This window comes from Lissotriton helveticus, chromosome 5_1, assembly GCF_964261635.1.
Source record: "Lissotriton helveticus chromosome 5_1, aLisHel1.1, whole genome shotgun sequence".
Lineage (NCBI taxonomy): Eukaryota > Metazoa > Chordata > Amphibia > Caudata > Salamandridae > Lissotriton > Lissotriton helveticus.
In genome coordinates, this window is record NC_136065.1 from 2017390521 (window position 1) to 2017411829 (window position 21309).

Consider the following 21309-nt stretch of genomic DNA (forward strand, 5'->3'; position numbering starts at 1 on the left):
CCTACTGGCGGTCGCCAGTAGGTATATATAGTTAGGATTTTTTCTCTATGGGATTTTTGAAAATTCTATGTCTAATAACTTTGGAGATTGTGGACGGAATTGGCTGAAATTTTCAGGAAAATGGCACATTTTGTTTCTGAGCAGCCCTTGAAAATTTGGGGGGGGTTCGTCGAGGGGGGGCCGAGAAAAAAGGGGGGTCCCAAAACGTGTTTTTAACATTGAGTTTTCCATGGGGCGGTTGGCCTCACTTTTAGCCCGAACGGCTGAATGGATTTGCACGAAACTTGGCAAAATTGTAGGGACTGGTAGCCCGATGTGCCTTTTGTAGGTCTCAATATATGTGCTACAGTGGATTTTGAGAAATTAACGTTTAAAAAAAGATATATATCTGTAACAGCGGACCGGGCAGCGCTCCAGGACGCGTACTTTTCGCGCAACGGAGCTTTGTGAAGCGAAGCTGATTGGTTCTCCGGCGTCTGTCAACATTCCAAACAGTCCGTAGCGGCCGCCATCTTGTCTCTCGGTAGGATCGAGAGACAAGAGGAGGCCAAAGCGAAGGGGCAAATGACCATAAGGGGGAATAGTAGATCCTCGCTGACCCCCTAGGTTTGATGTGGAGGTTTTAAAAGGGCCCCGCGGGGCAAAAAAAAAAAATAATAATAATAATCGAACGGCTGAATGGATTTGCACGAAACTTGGTAAAATATTAGGGACTGGTAGCCCTATGTGCCTTTGCTAGGTCTCAATATATGTGCTCTAGTGGATTTTGAGAAATTAACGTTCAAAAAAAGATATATATCTGTAACAGCGCTCCGCTTCGCGTAACGGAGGTTTGCGAAGCTGATTGGTCATTCTGTCACTGGGCTATAGTTGGGCTACATCTGGCTGATATTTGGGCTACATTTGTTTTTTTTGTCTCTGGCGGCCATCTTTGGGCTACATTGGGCTACATTGGGCTTCATTGGGCTTCATTGGGCTACATTGGGCTACATTTGGGCTCCAACATATATATAGGCCAATGTAGCCCAATATATATTTTTCAAAGTTAATTTTCGTAAAAACCACTGGAGCATATATCTTGAGACATAGCAAAGGCACATCGGGCTACCAGTCCCTACAATTTTGCCAAGTTTCGTGGAAATCCATTCAGCCGTTCGAGCTAAAAGTGAGTCCAACCGCCCTATGGAAATGAAGGAAATGAATGGGTAATTTGTAATTAGCAAATAGCTAATCGCAAACTAGGAATGGTAAAGAATCGCTATTTATTCCTTAAAGTTCGCTATTTAGGAAATGCAAAAACCTTTGATGATACATATGGCGGTTCATCTCGAACAAGATAAGAAGCATAGGGATAGATTTATGATGACTGGCGCATCACCAGGGATGTGTTAGTCATTCTGTGCCGCTGTTCCGTCACCTATGGTGTGCTGCATTTACAATGCGGCGCATCATGGGGCAAAAACAGCCCAGATGCGTGATGTATCTGTGCCGTAAAGGTGGCGCATTGCTGGAGTTGTATCGCAAGTGTGATGAAGCTCCAGGAAGGGTCGGGGGTGCCTCTGTCGCAGGGTTTCTGTTCTCACACAGAACTGTGGACAGAGGATTGGAACCTCGGCGAATTAGGGTGTCCCAAAACTCACCTTAGTAATCAAAACCCCTTAGCAAGCTAGGTACAGTGTCACATTGGATATAACAAACTCTCAATGTTTAGACAATCCAGAATATGAACTTATAGTACCTCAGGATACGTGGAACTCATGAACAGTCGGTCGTTATATATTTCTTAGAAACCAGAACATGGAGTTAAGAAGAACACATGTGTATTTGAAATGTTTATTTACTAATGCCGTCTTCTCAGGCGTAGTATCTTAGATAATACAAGTACACATATTATCAGTAGCAAAATTACCAGCATAGTTACTAGTACATAAAAAGCGAATGGTGACAGTATGTTAACATGCTGTAAATGAATAAGAGTTATCAACACTTATAAGCAGCCACGGGCCGTGGAGGGAGTTACGGTGGGGCAGGGAGGCGGGGAGGGGGAGGGGCAGGGTGGAGAGGGAAAAGTGTTATTACCAAGTCACATGACCTGCTGTGTTTACGTTAAGCGCTTTGCAGGGCCTCCCGGTTTGCTTCCAGAAACCTGCGCTTTGCGACTCGCTTCGCATAAGAGTTCGCTAACGTAGCACGTCATATGACGTATCACGCGACAACGTGAAACGTCATGCGGACGGGAGGCGTCACGATGTTGTTTTCTAACGCGGCAGTTGCGGTAAAGAAACGCTTACCGGCTCGCGGTCTATTTCGCGGCATCAAGGTCAGCTAACGGGAAGCTTCCCGATTCGCGAAGCGGGAACGAAGAAAAAAAAATATTTTAAAAAAAAATTATTCATAAACATATAAAATATATTTTTGGATTTAAAGAAGAATACATTTTACAGCTACAGATGTTAGCTGTTAAAAAACCAATGAAATTCACTGAAAAAACCATAGGTTATAGACCATATATAGTTAGGAATTAGCATTTACAAAACCTTGAAAATTCACTGAAAAAACCATAGGTTATAGACCATATATAGTTAGGAATTAGCATTTACAAAACCTTATTTTACTCACACAAAACCATTGAAATTCCATATATAGTTAGTTGCACTAACTATATATCGCGCACCCGCAATCCACTGCTGATGATGTCACATATTACATCATTCATGACATGGTCAGTGACATCACTGATGACATCACTGATGACATCTCAAATGACATCACTGATGACATCACTGATGACATCTGATTTGACATCAATGACCACATCACTGATGATATCATTCATGTGACAATACAATGCATCTCCTCACATTTTAATATAACCTCTGTTTCACCCAGTGTTAAATACAGAGTATAATTTTTGAAACCATTGACACACCAATACTAGTTACTACATACGCACTCACTGATTCCTATGTCTACACACACATTCACTCATTCACCCATACAATCATTCATACATACAATCACTCATCTTTACAACACTATCATATGCACTCATACACCTATACAGACACTCACAGTCTGCCACTCATCCATGGAGTTACTCACACACGTAGTCAGTCCTGTTAAAGAATCAATGACACTTCCATTTTCTTGTCTATACAGTTAAACATAGAGCACCTTACATTTTCAAACATATACTAACACATACTTACCTTCTTATAGAATCATTGATACAAGTACACATTGATCTGCACAGAGTCACACACCTCCCAGCCAGCCAGCCACACACACACTCAGTCTCCCATACAAATACTTGGACAATCAATCAGTAACCCATATAGTTAATCATATAGCTACTGATCAACACATGCAGCAGTTTACAGAACAACAGACATAATGATGCTCAAATTAAGATAGTTTAGTCACTAACCCATGCACTCAGTGAGACACATTTAATCACTCACTCATACATTCAGTCATGCACCTACTAAATCCTTTGTCCAGACACTTATACTTCCACTCATTCTTCAATATGTAAGACACATTTTAACTTTACAGAAACACACAGTCACTGGATGATGTCATCAGTGATGTCATCAGTGATGTCATTTGAGATGTCATCAGTGATGTCATCAGTGATGTCATTTGAGATGTTATCAGTGATGTCATTTGAGATGTCGTCAGTGATGTCATCAGTGATGTCACTGACCATGTCATGAATGATGTAATATGTGACATCATCAGCAGTGGATTGCGGGTGCGCGATATATAGTTAGTGCAACTAACTATATATGGAATTTCAATGGTTTTGTGTGAGTAAAATAAGGTTTTGTAAATGCTAATTCCTAACTATATATGGTCTATAACCTATGGTTTTTTCAGTGAATTTTCAAGGTTTTGTAAATGCTAATTCCTAACTATATATGGTCTATAACCTATGGTTTTTTCAGTGAATATATATATATATATATATATATATATATATGTATATTACCTACTGGCGGTCGCCAGTAGGTATATATAGTTAGGATTTTTTCTCTATGGGATTTTTGAAAATTCTATGTCAAATAACTTTGGCGTTTGTGGACGGAATTGGCTGAAATTTTCAGGAAAATGGCACATTGTGTTTCTGAGCAGCCCCTGAAAATTGGGGGGGGGGGGGTTCGTCCAGGGGGGGTCGAGAAAAAAGGGGGGTCCCAAAACGTGTTTTTAACATTGAGTTTTCCATAGGGCGGTTGGCCTCACTTTTAGCCCGAACGGCTGAATGGATTTGCACGAAACTTGGCAAAATTGTAGGGACTGGTAGCCCGATGTGCCTTTTGTAGGTCTCAATATATGTGCTACAGTGGATTTTGAGAAATTAACGTTTAAAAAAAGATATATATCTGTAACAGCGGACCGGGCAGCGCTCCAGTACGCGTACTTTTCGCGCAACGGAGCTTTGTGAAGCGAAGCTGATTGGTTCTCCGGCGTCTGTAAACATTCCAAACAGTCCGTAGCGGCCGCCATCTTGTCTCTCGGTAGGATCGAGAGACAAGAGGAGGCCAAAGCGAAGGGGCAAATGACCATAAGGGGGCATAGTAGATCCTCGCTGACCCCCTAGGTTTGATGTGGAGGTTTTAAAAGGGCCCCGCGGGGCAAAAAAAATAATAATAATAATAATCGAACGGCTGAATGGATTTGCACGAAACTTGGTAAAATATTAGGGACTGGTAGCCCGATGTGCCTTTGCTAGGTCTCAATATGTGTGCTCCAGTGGATTTTGAGAAATTAACGTTCAAAAAAAGATATATATCTGTAACAGCGCTCCGCTTCGCGTAACGGAGGTTTGCGAAGCTGATTGGTCATTCTGTCACTGGGCTATAGTTGGGCTACATCTGGCTGATATTTGGGCTACATTTGTTTTTTTTGTCTCTGGCGGCCATCTTTGGGCTACATTGGGCTACATTGGGCTTCATTGGGCTTCATTGGGCTACATTGGGCTACATTTGGGCTCCAACATATATATAGGCCAATGTAGCCCAATATATATTTTTCAAAGTTAATTTTCGTAAAAACCACTGGAGCATATATCTTGAGACATAGCAAAGGCACATCGGGCTACCAGTCCCTACAATTTTGCCAAGTTTCGTGGAAATCCATTCAGCCGTTCGAGCTAAAAGTGAGTCCAACCGCCCTATGGAAATGAAGGAAATGAATGGGTAATTTGTAATTAGCAAATAGCTCATCGCAAACTAGGAATGGTAAAGAATCGCTATTTATTCCTTAAAGTTCGCTATTTAGGAAATGCAAAAAACTTTGATGATACATATGGCGGTTCATCTCTAACAAGATAAGAAGCATAGGGATAGATTTATGATGACTGGCGCATCACCAGGGATGTGTTAGTCATTCTGTGCCGCTGTTCCGTCACCTATGGTGTGCTGCATTTACAATGCGGCGCATCATGGGGCAAAAACAGCCCAGATGCGTGATGTATCTGTGCCGTAAAGGTGGCGCATTGCTGGAGTTGTATCGCAAGTGTGATGAAGCTCCAGCAAGGGTCGGGGGTGCCCCTGTCGCAGGGTTTCTGTTCTCACACAGAACTGTGGACAGAGGATTGGAACCTCGGCGAATTAGGGTGCCCCAAAACTCACCTTAGTAATCAAAAACCCCTTAGCAAGCTAGGTACAGTGTCACATTGGATATAACAAACTCTCAATGTTTAGACAATCCAGAATATGAACTTATAGTACCTCAGGATACGTGGAACTCATGAACAGTCGGTCGTTATATATTTCTTAGAAACCAGAACATGGAGTTAAGAAGAACACATGTGTATTTGAAATGTTTATTTACTAATGCCGTCTTCTCAGGCGTAGTATCTTAGATAATACAAGTACACATATTATCAGTAGCAAAATTACCAGCATAGTTACTAGTACATAAAAAGCGAATGGTGACAGTATGTTAACATGCTGTAAATGAATAAGAGTTAGCAACACTTATAAGCAGCCACGGGCCGTGGAGGGAGTTACGGTGGGGCAGGGAGGCGGGGAGGGGGAGGGGCAGGGTGGAGAGGGCTCCACCCTGCCCCTCCCCCTCCCCGCCTCCCTGCCCCACCGTAACTCCCTCCACGGCCCGCGGCTGCTTATATCTCACCCTTCCTAATACACATATTATATTATTTGCTAAGAAGGTCTCTTTGTGTTGGTTTAGGGCGTGCCCATACTTTAGTGTCTTAGATTTGAAGGAATCACATCAGCATACACCAGCTCTCTCTTCATGTGAACCGCACCAACTGTTGTGTATGTGTGTTCGGCAAAGCAATATAAAACCCGCCTCATGCCCAGAATTGGCAGAAGCTGCACTTATGTTATGAGTATGAAGTCGTGGAGATCAGACCTCATAACAATTCTGTATCGTGTTGTTCTTGAAACTTCAGCACTCGCTGTACAGATATAGTTTAACAAGCAAAGCAGATAGTAGAGCAATAACATATTATTCTCATGTAAACCACGATGAACTACTAGGTTGAAAGCTAAAGCAACAACTAAGTGTCGTGTGCAGAAGTTGCAAAAAAGGAAAAATGGCGTTTAAACCGGTAATGAGCCCATGCTAACTTAACACGGTGTAAAGATATCCAGGACCTAGATGACACCTCCCCATGATCCGGAAACGAACTGAATAAGATAATAGAAGTGCCATCTCATGAGAGCAGATTGCAACTTTATATGTGGACGGTCCGCAAGGTAAAACATTAAAAACTAGGAAAATTTAATGCTAAAGAAAAATAAAACAGCCAAGTACTTTATCGAGTCTTAAGCCAATAGGCAAGCTAAATAATAAAAACTTGACAAATAAGTCAATGAATTGTCAATGAAATGCTAGTACTCAGCATATCAAACATGAAAAAGGTCTATGACATAACTGTGTATGCAAAATAAGCTGCAACAGCCTCCAATAGGAAGTCACCGTCTTCATCCGAAAAGAGTTCAGCCATCCAATTTAAAAGCGGAAAAGAACATACGTGCTCTCCCAGCACCGGATCCTCTATCACCATCAGAGGACAGCTCGGTGGGTTTTCAAGAAAGCTCTGTTCCAAGAAAGACTGTGTTGCCGCCAGTAAATTCCAGGGACCAATTAGTCCATGCATCAATGCCACAGCCATAATCCTTTCGCCAGGACAAACCAACTCGTGAGTAATGATAGGAGTCATCAGCTGATTAAAGTCGACGTCAGGAGAAACCGGTCCGCAGAGACACAAATCAATGGCCCAATCGAAATCACAGGTCAGGCAGTGAAATACAGGCTGGACACAGGTGAAGTAGGAGAATCGAGAAGATAATCCATATGCCGTGCTTAATATCGCCAACGGCATTGTGCCATAATATTCTAGCATGCGATTGCGGAACAGTGTCAGCAGCTGCAGGGCGGGAGCTTGCACATGAGGGACATCCATATTTAAAAATGTAAAAAAGCACAAGAGCGTCCGCTGGTAATGCAAGTAAAAATGGGAATCCACGAAGCACAGTGGAAAAAAATAGAATGAAAGAAAGCAGGGATGACTCCAAAGATTTTCTCAAATGAAGTCACGAGACCACTGGTAACAACTTTAAAAAAGTGCGCCAGGGCCTTTGTGGAGGACGCGTTAAAGATAGTCCGAACCATCTTGCTGAAATGGAAAGGCGAATCAGTATTGAAAAGGGTCTGCACCTCTGTACGGGTGTTCGCTATGTGAAGCACGAAAGTTTCACGGGCCGAACTCAAGGCCACCTCTCTCTGAGACAAAAGAGCTCTTATTCTTGCCATGCCGTTGAAATCTGCTCCCAAGGTTGGTATTTGTGGCCAGATTGAAAACTCCCTATGTTCATGTGTGGGAGGAAATAGAACATTTCTGCAGCAAATAACCCGTTCACTTACTGTTACGATAAAAGGAATACTTTTAATTAACCCAGAACAATCTTCATTATTGAGCATCAAATAACTACCATTTTCCAACAACTTGAACGTGGGGATGATAGCAGGAACTGGCGTGCCTTGCAACACGCAAGCCATATTTGGTCGGTGTTTGTTGCATGAACCGTGTAACTGTATGTGCCTACACATTAGTGAATGATCTGGCGTCTCAGTACATTCCTCTCCATTCAGATAAACTTCTTGATCATCTTTGAAACATCTGTATGTGTATGGAAGCGACCAGACCTCATGAAGAAAAGCACTACCTAAAGGTTCATAACGACCTATTGGTATATATTTCATACAATTTGAAAACTTATATTAAGCAAAAGGCAGCGTTATTAAACCGTGGATAAGGCACGTTGCCAAAAAACCCGCAATCCTCTGCTGATGATGTCACTGAGCATGTCATGAATGATGTAATATGTGACATCATCAGCAGTGGATTACGGGTAATAGTATCTCTAGTTTACTCCCCTATAGCTGTCTTTCTTTTAACATAAGTGTCTGTTTCCTTCCCTTATACTTACTGTTCTTTTTTTTAAAAAAAAATTTTGGTTCACTTCCGGTTCGCGTACCGGCGAGCGAACTGGGAAGCGAACTACGAGAAATAGAGGTTGGCACAGTTCCAAATATTGTACCAATTTTTTAATAACGGGGAGGTAGTTCTGAAAAGAACTTTTTTTTTATTGTTTTTGTTGTTTTATATTTTTTTTATTATTTTTCTGAACATTTTTTTACTTTTTTTTAATTTTTCTGACCAGTTTTATATTTTTTTGGGTTTTTCTTGCAGGGGGCAATGAAAACGATTCATTGTAAAGGGCTCAACAGGAGCAACAAAACAAAAAAAAAGTATTTATTATTTGGGGCGTTTCGTACAAACTTGCATATGATAGTCAATAGCTCTGTTGATCAGAGTGATGCTTCTTTCTCCGTAGCAAATGAATCCATTGCAATGTACGCAGACGTGTTTTACTTCATGAAATCTCGTTTGAATATTTGGCACCATCTCCCTGCCCTCTGGTCCCGTTACTTCCGGTACAAGAGATCTTCTGGCCATAATAGGGAGATTATCTAGGTCGTTACGAAACTGTGCAGCACTGTAGTTGTTAGGATGCCACCTAGTCATATGGCGATGCATTGTGTAGTTTCCGAAACTGTATTTTTTGTCGGTCCCTCTGGACAGTCTATCTTGACATATAAGGCAAGTTACGTATCTTGCATTTACTTTTTTCTGACCTTTGGGAATTTTAAAAAATTGCCAAATGAAGTTTTCTTTCCGGTGAGACGTCCTGGGCTCCTCAGGCAAAAAGTGCCTCTCTTCGTGCTCGTCGTCCTGTTCCTCTTCTTCCTCTTCTTGCTGAATTATAACTTGAGCAGGTGGTCCACTCTTCCTTGGATGTGGTGGAGGTGGTGGGGAAGCACCAGCTGAAGCTACTAAAGAAGCCATTGCTCACTGGTAACAAAGGGTCTTTCTCTCACAATGATGAAAGTCAGAGTGAGGAAAGAAGGAGGGATTTTCATCATTTGGGAAAAACAATAGTTCTCAACCAATGAAAAGTGTTCATTTTAGATTATATGACCTAGTCTTACATCATTAGGAAACCAAAAGTGAAATGAACCAATGAAAAGTGTTATTACCAAGTCACATGACCTGCTGTGTTTACGTTAAGCGCTTTGCAGGGCCTCCCGGTTTGCTTCCAGAAACCTGTGCTTTGCGACTCGGTAAGCGTACCAGTTCGCTAACGTAGCACGTCATATGACGTATCACGCGACAACGCGAAACGTCATGTGACGGGAGGCGTCACGATGTTGTTTTCTAACGCGGCAGTTGCGGTAAAGAAACATTTACCGGCTCGCGGTCTATTTCGCGGCATCAAGGTCAGCTAACGGGAAGCTTCCCGATTCGCGAAGCGGGAACGAAGAAAAAAAAATATTTAAAAAAAAAATTATTAATAAACATATAAAATATATTTTTGGATTTAAAGAAGAATACATTTTACAGCTACAGATATTAGCTGTTAAAAAACCAATGAAATTCACTGAAAAAACCATAGGTTATAGACCATATATAGTTAGGAATTAGCATTTACAAAACCTTGAAAATTCACTGAAAAAACCATAGGTTCTAGACCATATATAGTTAGGAATTAGCATTTAGAAAACCTTATTTTACTCACACAAAACCATTGAAATTCCATATATAGTTAGTTGCACTAACTATATATCGCGCACCCGCAATCCACTGCTGATGATGTCACATATTACATCATTCATGACATGGTCAGTGACATCACTGATGACATCACTGATGACATCTCAAATGACATCACTGATGACATCACTGATGACATCTCAAATGACATCACTGATGACATCATGACACACCAATACCAGTTACTACATACGCACTCACTGATTCCTACGTCTACACACACATTCACTCATTCACCCATACAATCACTCATACATACAGTCACTCATTATTACAACACTATCATATGCACTCATACACCTATGCAGACAGTCACACACTGCCACTCATCCATGGAGTTACTCACACACCAAGTCAGTCCTGTAAAGAATCAATCACACTTCCATTTCTTCATCTATACAGTTAAACACAGAACACCATACTTCAGTGACATCACTGATGACATCACTAATGACATCTGAAATGACATCACTGATGACATCTCAAATGACATCACTGATGACATCATGACACACCAATACCAGTTACTACATACGCACTCACTGATTCGTACGTCTACACACACATTCACTCATTCACCCATACAATTACTCATACATACAGTCAGTTATTATTAGAACACTATCATATGCACTCATACACCTAGTCAGTCCTGTGAAGAATCAATCACACTTCGATTTCCTCATCTATAGTTAAACACAGAACACCATACTTTTCACACATATACTAACACATACTTACTCTCTTATACAATCACTGATACAAGTACACATTGATATGCACAGCGTCACACACCTCCCAGCCAGCCACACACACACTCAGTCTTCCATCCATCCAGTCATTCTTCAATATGTAAAACGTATTTAAACTTTACAAAAACACACAGACACTAGATGATGTCATCAGTGATGTCATCAGTGATGTCACTGACCATGTCATGAATGATGTAATATGTGACATCATCAGCAGTGGATTGCGGGTGCGCGATATATAGTTAGTGCAACTAATTATATATGGAATTTCAATGGTTTTGTGTGAGTAAAATAAGGTTTTCTAAATGCTAATTCCTAACTATATATGGTCTATAACCTATGGTTTTTTCAGTGAATTTTCAAGGTTTTGTAAATGCTAATTCCTAACTATATATGGTCTATAACCTATGGTTTTTTCAGTGAATATATATATATATATATATATATATATAAGCCTCAACTCTTTATCAGAGCAATACAAATTGACTACACATTCTCTGTATCATCCACCTTCCAGGTTCTCTCTTTCTCTGCCAAGTTCAAGTTGCACATCTTCCCAGTTCAGGGACAAGGGAGCCTTGTCAGGAGAGCCGTGTGGAGTTCTTCAGACCATAGCATTGCTGTATACGTTCACTCCTTTGGACTGAGCATTTAATTTCAATATTCCCTGTGCAGTTCAGTTACCCTATGACCGACATACACTCAGGCACCTGTACACAAAGACCATAAACTGGATGGTAGTTTAGGTTAAGCATTACCAGGTATTTTATTGCTGCCTTGGTGCAGAAGACGTGTCATTATCCGCACAGCTCCCTTCCTGGTGAATGAGCCGCGGCCCCTAGAGAGCCGTTGCCTGCGGATTGTACCAGGAGTCTGTAACTGAACAACCAGAACTGCTAGCCCTGCATCGGCCTATAGAATGATCGGATCGTTGTTACATTTGGTACTTTGATAAATAAGGTTTCACACAGCAAATAAACACCATTAACTCTTGCTTTATCGCTTTCAAATTCATATACCGCCAACATGCTTTACCACCAACAGATCCAAATACTCCCAACATGCTTTACCACCAACAGATCCAAATACTGCCAACAAGCTTTACCACCAACAGATCCAAATACTGCCAACAAGCTTTACCACCAACAGATCCAAATACTGCCAACATGCTTTACCACCAACAGATCCAAATACTCCCAACATGCTTTACCACCAACAGGCTTAAATATGACAACATGTTTTAAGGGCAACAGATTTAAATACCACCAACATGCTTTACCACCAACAGATTCAAATATGACAACATGCTTTACTGGCAACAGATTCAAATGCCACCAACATGCTTTACCCCCAACAGGTATATAGGAAAGGTTACATAAGACAGATGACTACAAGGTGTAGGAGTCACTTCATCCATACTGATAGACAGTATGGTTTGACAGTGCTTGGTCTGGAGAAGCACAAACTAAGAATTTAAAACTAACACCATAGTTGAGGATTCTCTTTAATAATTAAAATTGATTTCTTTCCAAATTAACCGTTTTTTCAAAATTAGGATAACGAAAGACTGGGGAAAAAATCATAACACTTTAATCTATACACTGCAGTTTGCATGTAGCTCTTTGATAACAGTTAATTGCTTACTGTTCTATGGTAGGTTTTTAACTTACAAACTGCATGTAACAAATGGATCTCTAACAAAAGCAGCAACCCACTGACCTATTTACATTACATACAGTTTGTGATCCGCATGGTGCACAATCTTTGGGGCAGCCATATTAACCCTCTGTGCTAACTTACCATGAATCAAAATTTCCACTAGACAAACCTTCACCTCTCTAGGAAGAACATTAATCACTGTTGTTATCTTGACATTTTAGTGGTTGCCTGAAAATTGCTTGAGGCTATGAACCTGGGTGCAGCAGGTGCTTTTAAAAGCATAATATACTTCAAACGCAAAGTCAGTGCCTGTGTGGCCACACCGGGTTCACCGCCCTAGAGCCAGCCTTCTGCCCACATGCGTTACCACCAACAGATTCAAATACCGCCCACAGGCTTTATCCAAATTTAAAGACTACTAACAACAGCACAAATGAACGTGATACATTTCGTCTTCTTTGATGGTAAGAAAGACCACTTAAGGCATATTCCAATCTGAAATCATGATGTCATAAATACATGCATTGCATGTGTACCAACATGTGGTGCTTTACACTACAAGGCATCCCAAAAGAACTGATATGGCCTGTATATTACTTTCTCTGCAGTGGGGTTAAAGAGTAACTGCTTAGTGAATATGAGCTAAACTTCGAAGCCAATGCCAAAACTAAAAATCACTGGCAAAATCAACACGTCTGGATGGCAGCCTTTTGGCTTTCTCAAAGATTGTTTTGTTATGGTTTAAAACTTTATTTTTGGAAAAATGCCTTCCGTACATTAATCTATAAAAAAAACTGTCTAAACGCAAACATATTTTGGGGATTCAAAAGCACACATTGCCACAGTAGTCCCTGGCACTTAAGGAAACGATTATGTATGTGGATGCACTCATTTTATAAGAGCAGGATTCGGATTGGCCCAATTCAGCCAGTGGCTGAATTGGGCCAATCCGCTGCCCCATGATGTACATTGCAGCTTGCAGAAGGCAAATATGAATGACACAATAACAGACCAATGGATAAAGGGGGCTACATGAAAGCTCTTAACAGTATATTTGATATATAATAATTTAACCAAAAGCTCTTAGTTTAAGCCAGACCGATGAAGCCACAACCCAAATGTGTAATGGGCAATCTAAACCCAGAAAGGGTGACTTGTTGGCAAGGGAAAATAGGGTTACTGGCCCGAATGGTTGAAATTTCTGGTTGATGGACCTTGTCAATCAGACCAGCTGGACTTTAAAGGAGCCCAAGTCAAATTCTGGGAGGAATGGTTGCAGTGCCACATGGCACCAATTGGATGGCCTTCAAGGAAGACTGCAGAATGTAGGGACTTATGTCTCACAAAATGCTGTTATGGTCAAAGATTTGAGTACCAGGGTGTGGCAATCTTCTCAGAGTCCACCCTGGGCCAAGAGTTTTAGCATTTAGCCTTCTTTTCTGCTTGCTGGCCTTGTCCCAATCATGGTAAATGAAGTCTGCAATGGCAACACTTAAGTTATACTGCCTTAAGTTAGTGGGGTGATACATACCCTCCATTTTAAGATGGGAAACTAGCTACGTCCCTTCTGGCTGCCACGCCGTCAATCCACCCATGCATTGACCCCTAAGCTGTAGATGGCAGACAGTGGAGAACAATCTACGCACTGCCCCGCACCATCAGTGCCCAGTTGAGGGGATCCCACTTGGAACCGTCAGGTCAGTCCCCTTCCCTTGTATGAAGGCCACCATTTCGAGGATGTACCAAAAATGTCCGCCAAACCTATGCCAGAGATTGGTTTTACCTCTCTTGAGCTCCTTTACCCTGTGTGTTCTAGAGAGCATGAAAGACACAGGGCACTGCCAGAAGCACAGGTCTCCATGAAAAGGTTCCGGCAGCACCACTTCTCTTAAGTGCATGTAGGAGCATTAGGGGAACAATTAGACTGGCTCGTCAAGGGGGCGAACAGTTTCAGCAAGTGATGCAACTCAAGCATTTCAAGCAATGGACACAGAACTATCTATATAGCCAATATGAGGTAATGAAGTGACAAACTATGCAGGTGATACTTATTGGACAGACCCAATACGATTATTATTAAAAGCTTGGAGTCTATGTTTATCCCTAGATTCCTCACTTGGATTGAGCTGCTTGGAGATGCACCTGGCTGCTGGGGCATATTGTAGATGGGTGCTGTTTGGTCCATTTGCCACAACTGATTATTTCAATTTGTGACATGTTTTGTTTGCTGTGGTTAGATATCTCCTTCATTTAACTGTTTGAGGCAATGTCCATTTAAGTAAGACTCAAAGACAGATGGTCTTTCATACTTAAATATGACTTGTGTATTATCTGCACAACAGTAACAGTTGAGATTGAATTAGGACAGTAGGTCCGGTGGAAATGTTAAAAAGGCGGTGAAACTGTTAGGTAGATTAGTTGTGAATTGAAGGGAGAGGCCTGAAGGGATAAAGTGAGATGATGAGCTGTCTGATAGAAAAGATGCACTTTGCTTCAGTTCACTCCCTGCAGTCTGATGTGGCCAAGTCTCTGTAGAAGCTTGGAATGATGAACAAGGGAGAGTTAATAATATATGCATGCTTGTACTCCAATGTATATATTTGTCTTAAACCTGAACGTTCAAATGTTTCTATCTTTTTAACTAAAACAGTCTGTTATTGGCCAGACATGAGACGGATCTCTCGTTTCAAGGCATGTTTGTTTTAGGGTGGATTTTATGTAAGACATTCATTTGGAAACATACCTATATTCAATGAGCTGTGGATAATTCTGTGTGGATTGGCTACAGAGCTACTTAAGAGAACATTGGTCGGCTGTTGTTCTGCTGGCCTACGCGTGTCTGCAGCATTGATAAAGTCTCCTATGGTCATGAGCTTTAAAGTGGTAAACTGCAGTTGTTTCTTTTTTTGTTATCTGCTGAACTGAGCTGTGCTACTGGAATTGCGGTTGAGCAGTGTAAAGGCAAGGAGGGGTGCTGAAACTGGTGGGTGGAAAATAATTCAGGTGTGCCTTCCAAACAGCAAGAGTTAGGAGCGTGGAGGCCTTTTGCTGTCTTGCCAAGGAACCAAGATGTCCTAATGTTCTTCCACTCCAGGTATTATGGTTGGCTGAGCCTTTTTCCTCTTAACTTTTCTAGTGGGGATGTTTGTGACCTTGATGCCCCTCATCGGGTCTACATGCCCTCCAACCTCTCTCCCTATTCAGATTTCTTGTCTTTAGGGCTTCTGGACACTATTGGCTCTCCAGGCTGCGACTCAGCTCTCTATGACATAGGGCAGGTCTCCCTGAACCAAGGCAGACATCAGGTCTTGTGGTTCATTACCTTTATACACAAAACTAAGCTGCCCCATTGAAATGTAATGACCTGGTAATGTTAATGTTAATGAGATTTATAAAAGTGCATTAATACCCGGAGGTTTCTTGGCGCTAGGCACACAGCAAGTATGCGCAGCGTCTAGTCCTGGAACAGCCAGGTCTTCAACTTTCTCCTAAAACCGACTAAGGAGCAGGCATTTCTGAGTTCAAATGGAAGGGAATTCCAAAGCTTAGAGGTACCGTAGTGAAAGCTACGGCCGCCCCAATGTGTAGTACGGGTTCTGTGATCTGGGGTTCTGTGCAAGAGGAAGACCCCTCAATCATGCTGATTGTATTGGCTAAGACTATTGCTCCATTAGCCAGCAGCAGTATGACTGGTAGACAAATTGGTGAACAAAGCTTGCCAGTAAAGGTTTTGCCCTGGTTCAAAATAGTTGCTGGGTCCATCTTGGTGACGCAGTGGTGTGTAAGCCTGTTTATGTTTTTTCATTTCCATTTGTGGCATGCACAAAACACGCTCACCCTTTCTAGCACTCCAATAGATGTATTGGTTGCTGAAGTCATAGCCTATGGTCCAAAAGCCTCTTGCAAATCTCTCCTCCTGCACTAACACACAGCCTCAGTTCACTCTCCCCAACTGCACCCGCTCCTCCACAACCGACTCCCCTCTCTCGCACCAGCCTCAGCAGCATCAGCTAGCTCTCTTCTCAAGTAGCTGCTTTTGCAGTGCACTTAAGCTATGAAGCATATTGGGGTATAAATGCTGGTCTACATTATGGCTCCAGGAGTGGCCAAAGCAGATCTGGCAACAGATGGCCCTGCTCCCAATTCCTTCACAGCAGCAGTTCTCAAGGTCAATAGGAATCCGGCACAAGGTCAAAACATACATCTATAGCCTGTGCCCACCCACACCGCACCCTTAGGCTGCAGTCCACACTCGATTCTCTTATCATCCCACTGCCTCGGATGCAGTGCTTCAACCTTAGTCTAGTTTGCTTGCTCTCCCTCCTGCAGCCTTCACCTGCTTTCTCCTCCTGTACCACATCCCCTCTAACTCCAAGCTCATCCCCACAGCCTTAGACCAATCTCACCTCCCACAGCACACCAGCCCCCACAGCCTCAGCCCAAACTCACTTCCTGTACTATTTTACAACCTCAGTGCCCTCTTCCCTCTTGCATCAGCCTAGTTTCAAATGAGACGGAATAGGCATCAAGCACTACAAGAAGAGCAGATATTCGGTTGGTGAATTTGTAGACATGTGCATGTTCATGAGTGTTGGGTAATTTAACATGTGCTATGTGAGAGGTGTGCCTGTGTAAGTGCTGTGTGACTTTGTGGTATGAGTCCAGGGTTAGCTGGGCACATGCTGAGTGAAAAGTACGCCCATGTTAGCGCAGGGTGAGTGGGATGCCCATGTGAAAGCTGGGAAACCAGTGTGTCCATATGAGTGAAGAGTGAGCTATGTTGCAGGGATTCCCATGAGAATGCAGGGTGATTGGTAAACCTGTGTGAGTATAGGGTGAAGAGTTCGCTTTGTGAATTCAGGATGAGGTATTCCTAAACACTTTAAGTAGTTTACCCTGCCATTGACACTTAGTAAGTGGGGTTTTGGGTGTAATTCAAACTAGGATTATTATGATGTAACCCTGGGCGTAGGTTGCGTAGTAGCGCTATGCGTAGCTACGCGAAGTGCATTTCGCACTACGTGAGAAAGAGATCTTCTTCCTGATTCTGGAAAAACACTCAGATTAGAGAAACTATTTGCTTCATGGGCGTCCCGGTTCCAATGGCGGACCACTCACGTAATTTGTGGCTGTGTCCTAGAGGTATAATAACCTACTTGGTGACCTGTATGGAGCCCCACTACCCACGGGAAGAAGGATCTTTTTGTATGAACTACAATTTTGTGGTTCTTGCTTACACATTGATCTAGGGCAGGGCAAACCTTAGCGTGTGTGCACCACCCAGATCTTTTCACTTTGGTCCTGACGAAAACCGATAATAATAAAATGGTTGAAACATGTAGACCTATTTTCTAATCACATAATACATGCGCCTTTTTTAATACACAACACGTCGCTAACACCGCAGCCTACCTAATTAGACAAAGGTGTTACATATTTTTTTACTGAGTGTCCAATCACTCCGAAATAAAATCCAGGAGCGAGTAGCATTGGATACTTTTTAATACACAGATTTTATATATTTCACTGCAGATATAAAAAGAAAAAATACCCTCTCCACTGTAATCAGGTGTCGAAGCACACCCCATTGGCACTCGGGGTGGGACCCCGATGATAAAGCATGTCACCAACCAGGTTGGTGAGTGAGGGGTCTTCTTAAGGACTACTGCTGTCCTTTGCTGGTTGGGCACAACGTGCACCACAATATAGTTCCGAGGCTCAACTACTACGGCCTCACGGGGTACTCCTCCATTTGTTTGTAAACGTATTTAAAAGGGGACCAGGAGTTCCCCCTACACATACTCTAATACCCTCTCTCTCTTTTTGTTTAGAAGGAGAAAATACATTATCAGTTGATCCCGCGTCAAAATGTCAGCTTTTTTGTACATGCCTATAGTTGCTTTTCTAGAGGTGGGAGAGCCAATGAAGGCCAGGATCAAATGCTGGGCTCTGACTCAGGAAGATATATTCTTGGAGCCACAGGATACCTGGGAGCAACCAGTTTGCCTGATTGACAAAATGGTGCAACCGTAGACCTTATTTGACTGTGTAAAATATTTAAGTTTATGATATGTGCTCTACAAAAAACGCAAATGTTCCTACATATTTTATTAAAAGCCTAGCAGTGTTCACATGATAACTTACTTGTACCTTGGTTTATTAATACATCCTCATGTGAGGCATGAATATCTCTAGGTATATGATTAGAAAGTGTGGAACAGATTTACTTAAAACTCATGCAAAGAAGCACACCAACTGAAGTTGCTATGCTGAGAGGGAGAAAGCAGGACAGTGCCATATTAAGATATGATGTTTCCTGCTCTTTTCCCAGCACTGGTGCACATTCAGACTGACTAGCGCCACACACACACCTTTGCACACTAGTGCAAAGGTGTTTGCAGCATTACCAGCATAGGTTTTGTATGCTATGGTATGTGAATTTGTAGAGCGTGACTAATCACCCATGAGGGTATCCTGTCACTGAGTAAGGCAGGCCTGAGGGGAAGGAGATCATGCATGTTTTGACTAGAAGAACAATATCTTGAGATTCCTTCAGCAGTCCATGAAAGAGGGGGAGGTTCTGAGGTGTTTCAGGAGGTTGTTCCTGGACATAGCTGCGAGGTATGAGAAGGTCTTCTTGATGCTAGGGAGGTGTGCTCTTGCCTGGAACTCAGATCGAAGGTGTCTGGTGGGTTGGTAGAAGTTCAGGTGTGGTTGGGGGTAAAGTGGACTAGTGTTGTGGGGAACTTTGTAGCTTAAACTTACATCTTTCTGGGCAGGGAGCCAGTGGAGATTGTTAAGGTGTGGAAAGATGAGTTTCGCTGGTTGTTCAGGATGAGTCTGGCAGCAGCATTCTGGGTATCTTGGAGTCAGCAAAGGACATGGGCTGCGATTCCACTGTAGAGGGCAGTTCTGTAATAAAGTTTACTTGTGATGAGAGTCTGGATGTCTGTTCGCCTGGTGTTCAGTGGGATCCACATGAAAATCTTGCTTAGCATTCGCAGGATGTGGAAGCAGGACGAAGAGACGGTGTTGACCTGTCTGTTCATCGAGAGGCAGTTGTTCAAGATGATCCTGAGGTTAATGGCATGGTCCCCAGTGGTAGGTGGTAGGTGGGCCAAGTTTGGACGGCCAACTAGCGACGTCCCAGAGGACATGGTTGTTGACAAAGATTAAAATTTCGGTTTTGTCTGTGTTGAGCTCGAGGCAGTTGTTTTTCATCCAAGCAGCGATGTTGCTCATGCAGTTGGCGAAGTTTGCTTTGACAGTGCTAGTTGAGTTGGTAAGGGAGAGGATGAGCTGTGTGTTGTCAGCCTAGGATACTATGTTTATACCATGGTGTGGAAAAGGAGGATCTGCTTTCATGGTCACCCCCACTTTTTGCTGGTGTTATTTTGTTTTCTGACTAGTCTGACTGAGATCCTGCTAATCAGGACCCCTGTCTCTGTGCGTCCTCCCTAAATTGGACATGATGAGTACTTAGGTAAGCCCCAGATTGGCTACTGGTGTACTCTTGTAAGTCCCTAGCATATGGTACTAAGGTACCCAGAGCATAGGTACCCCAGGAGTCCACCCTGGGCTGAAGCATGTACTATGCCACCCATGGTAGACCACTCAAATTGTGATTCCAGGCTAACCATTGCAGCCTGTGTAAGCTGGTGCTAGCACCACATACGGCACATATACATTTTCTTATATCTGAGATCAATGTATTCAAAACCTATAAGTCACCCCTAAGGCAGGCCTTTCAGTCCTGGAGGCAGGGTGCTTGGTTATAAGTGTGAGGGTGCCCCGGCATGAGCAGGACACCCCTAGAATCCTAGGAGTTCATTCTCCAGGGTTGTAAGTGCATCAGCCATTACGATACATAGAGTGGCCTTGCGTCAACATGCATTGGCTAACTCAAACTGGCTGTATCGAAACCTGGCATGTTTGGTATCAAACATGTTTGAATCATACCCCAACGCTGTAAACGGTGTTGGGTGTATGATTACATGCACTGTGGGCCCTCAGTGCTCCCAGTACCAGTCTTCCAGAGTCTGACAGTAAGCTATGGCTGCTGCCGACCACAGACACAATTCTGTCCTCCTGCTGCTGAGCCAAGCTCAAGAAGGGGAAGGTCGGACAATAGGTTTCCTGTCAGGGGAGGTGTGACCATCTCCCAGACAGGATTTAGTGTACTGGAGTGCTTGCCAGTGCCTCTAGACTGCTTTGAAAGGCACATTTGGCACCATCCTTGCATGCTCCAGTTGGAACCAGTTCAGGGAGCCGTTGGCTCCTGCTCTGGTGCAAAACTGGACAAGGACATGGGAGTATCCTTCCCACTGTCCAGCCCCTCCTCTGGGAGTGACCCCTGAATCGTCCCAACTCTTTCCTTAGGGTACTTAAGGGCTTATCTGTAGGTGGGTCTTTAGATTAATCATGGGACAAGATTCAGATCCGAAACCACTTCATCTTCAACCGTCTGGGCCCTTAGGACTTCGATGGACTTTTCTTTGGGAACTGAGACTGCACCGGGAAGACTCCTGCTGCTCCTGGTCTCGTTGTCCTTCCAGTCTTCTGCGTCATCTGGGCCTGTGCTCCATACAGGTTCTTCTACAGGCCTATGGACATCCAAGACACCAAAAGGAATCTCCCTTGGAGTGAAGGAGTCACTGCAATGAAGCTTACTGGTCTGTTGATCATGAGCTCTCGCAGACTCCGAAACCTTCAGCAAAACAGGTGGTGGTTCTGCAACTTCCACGAGGC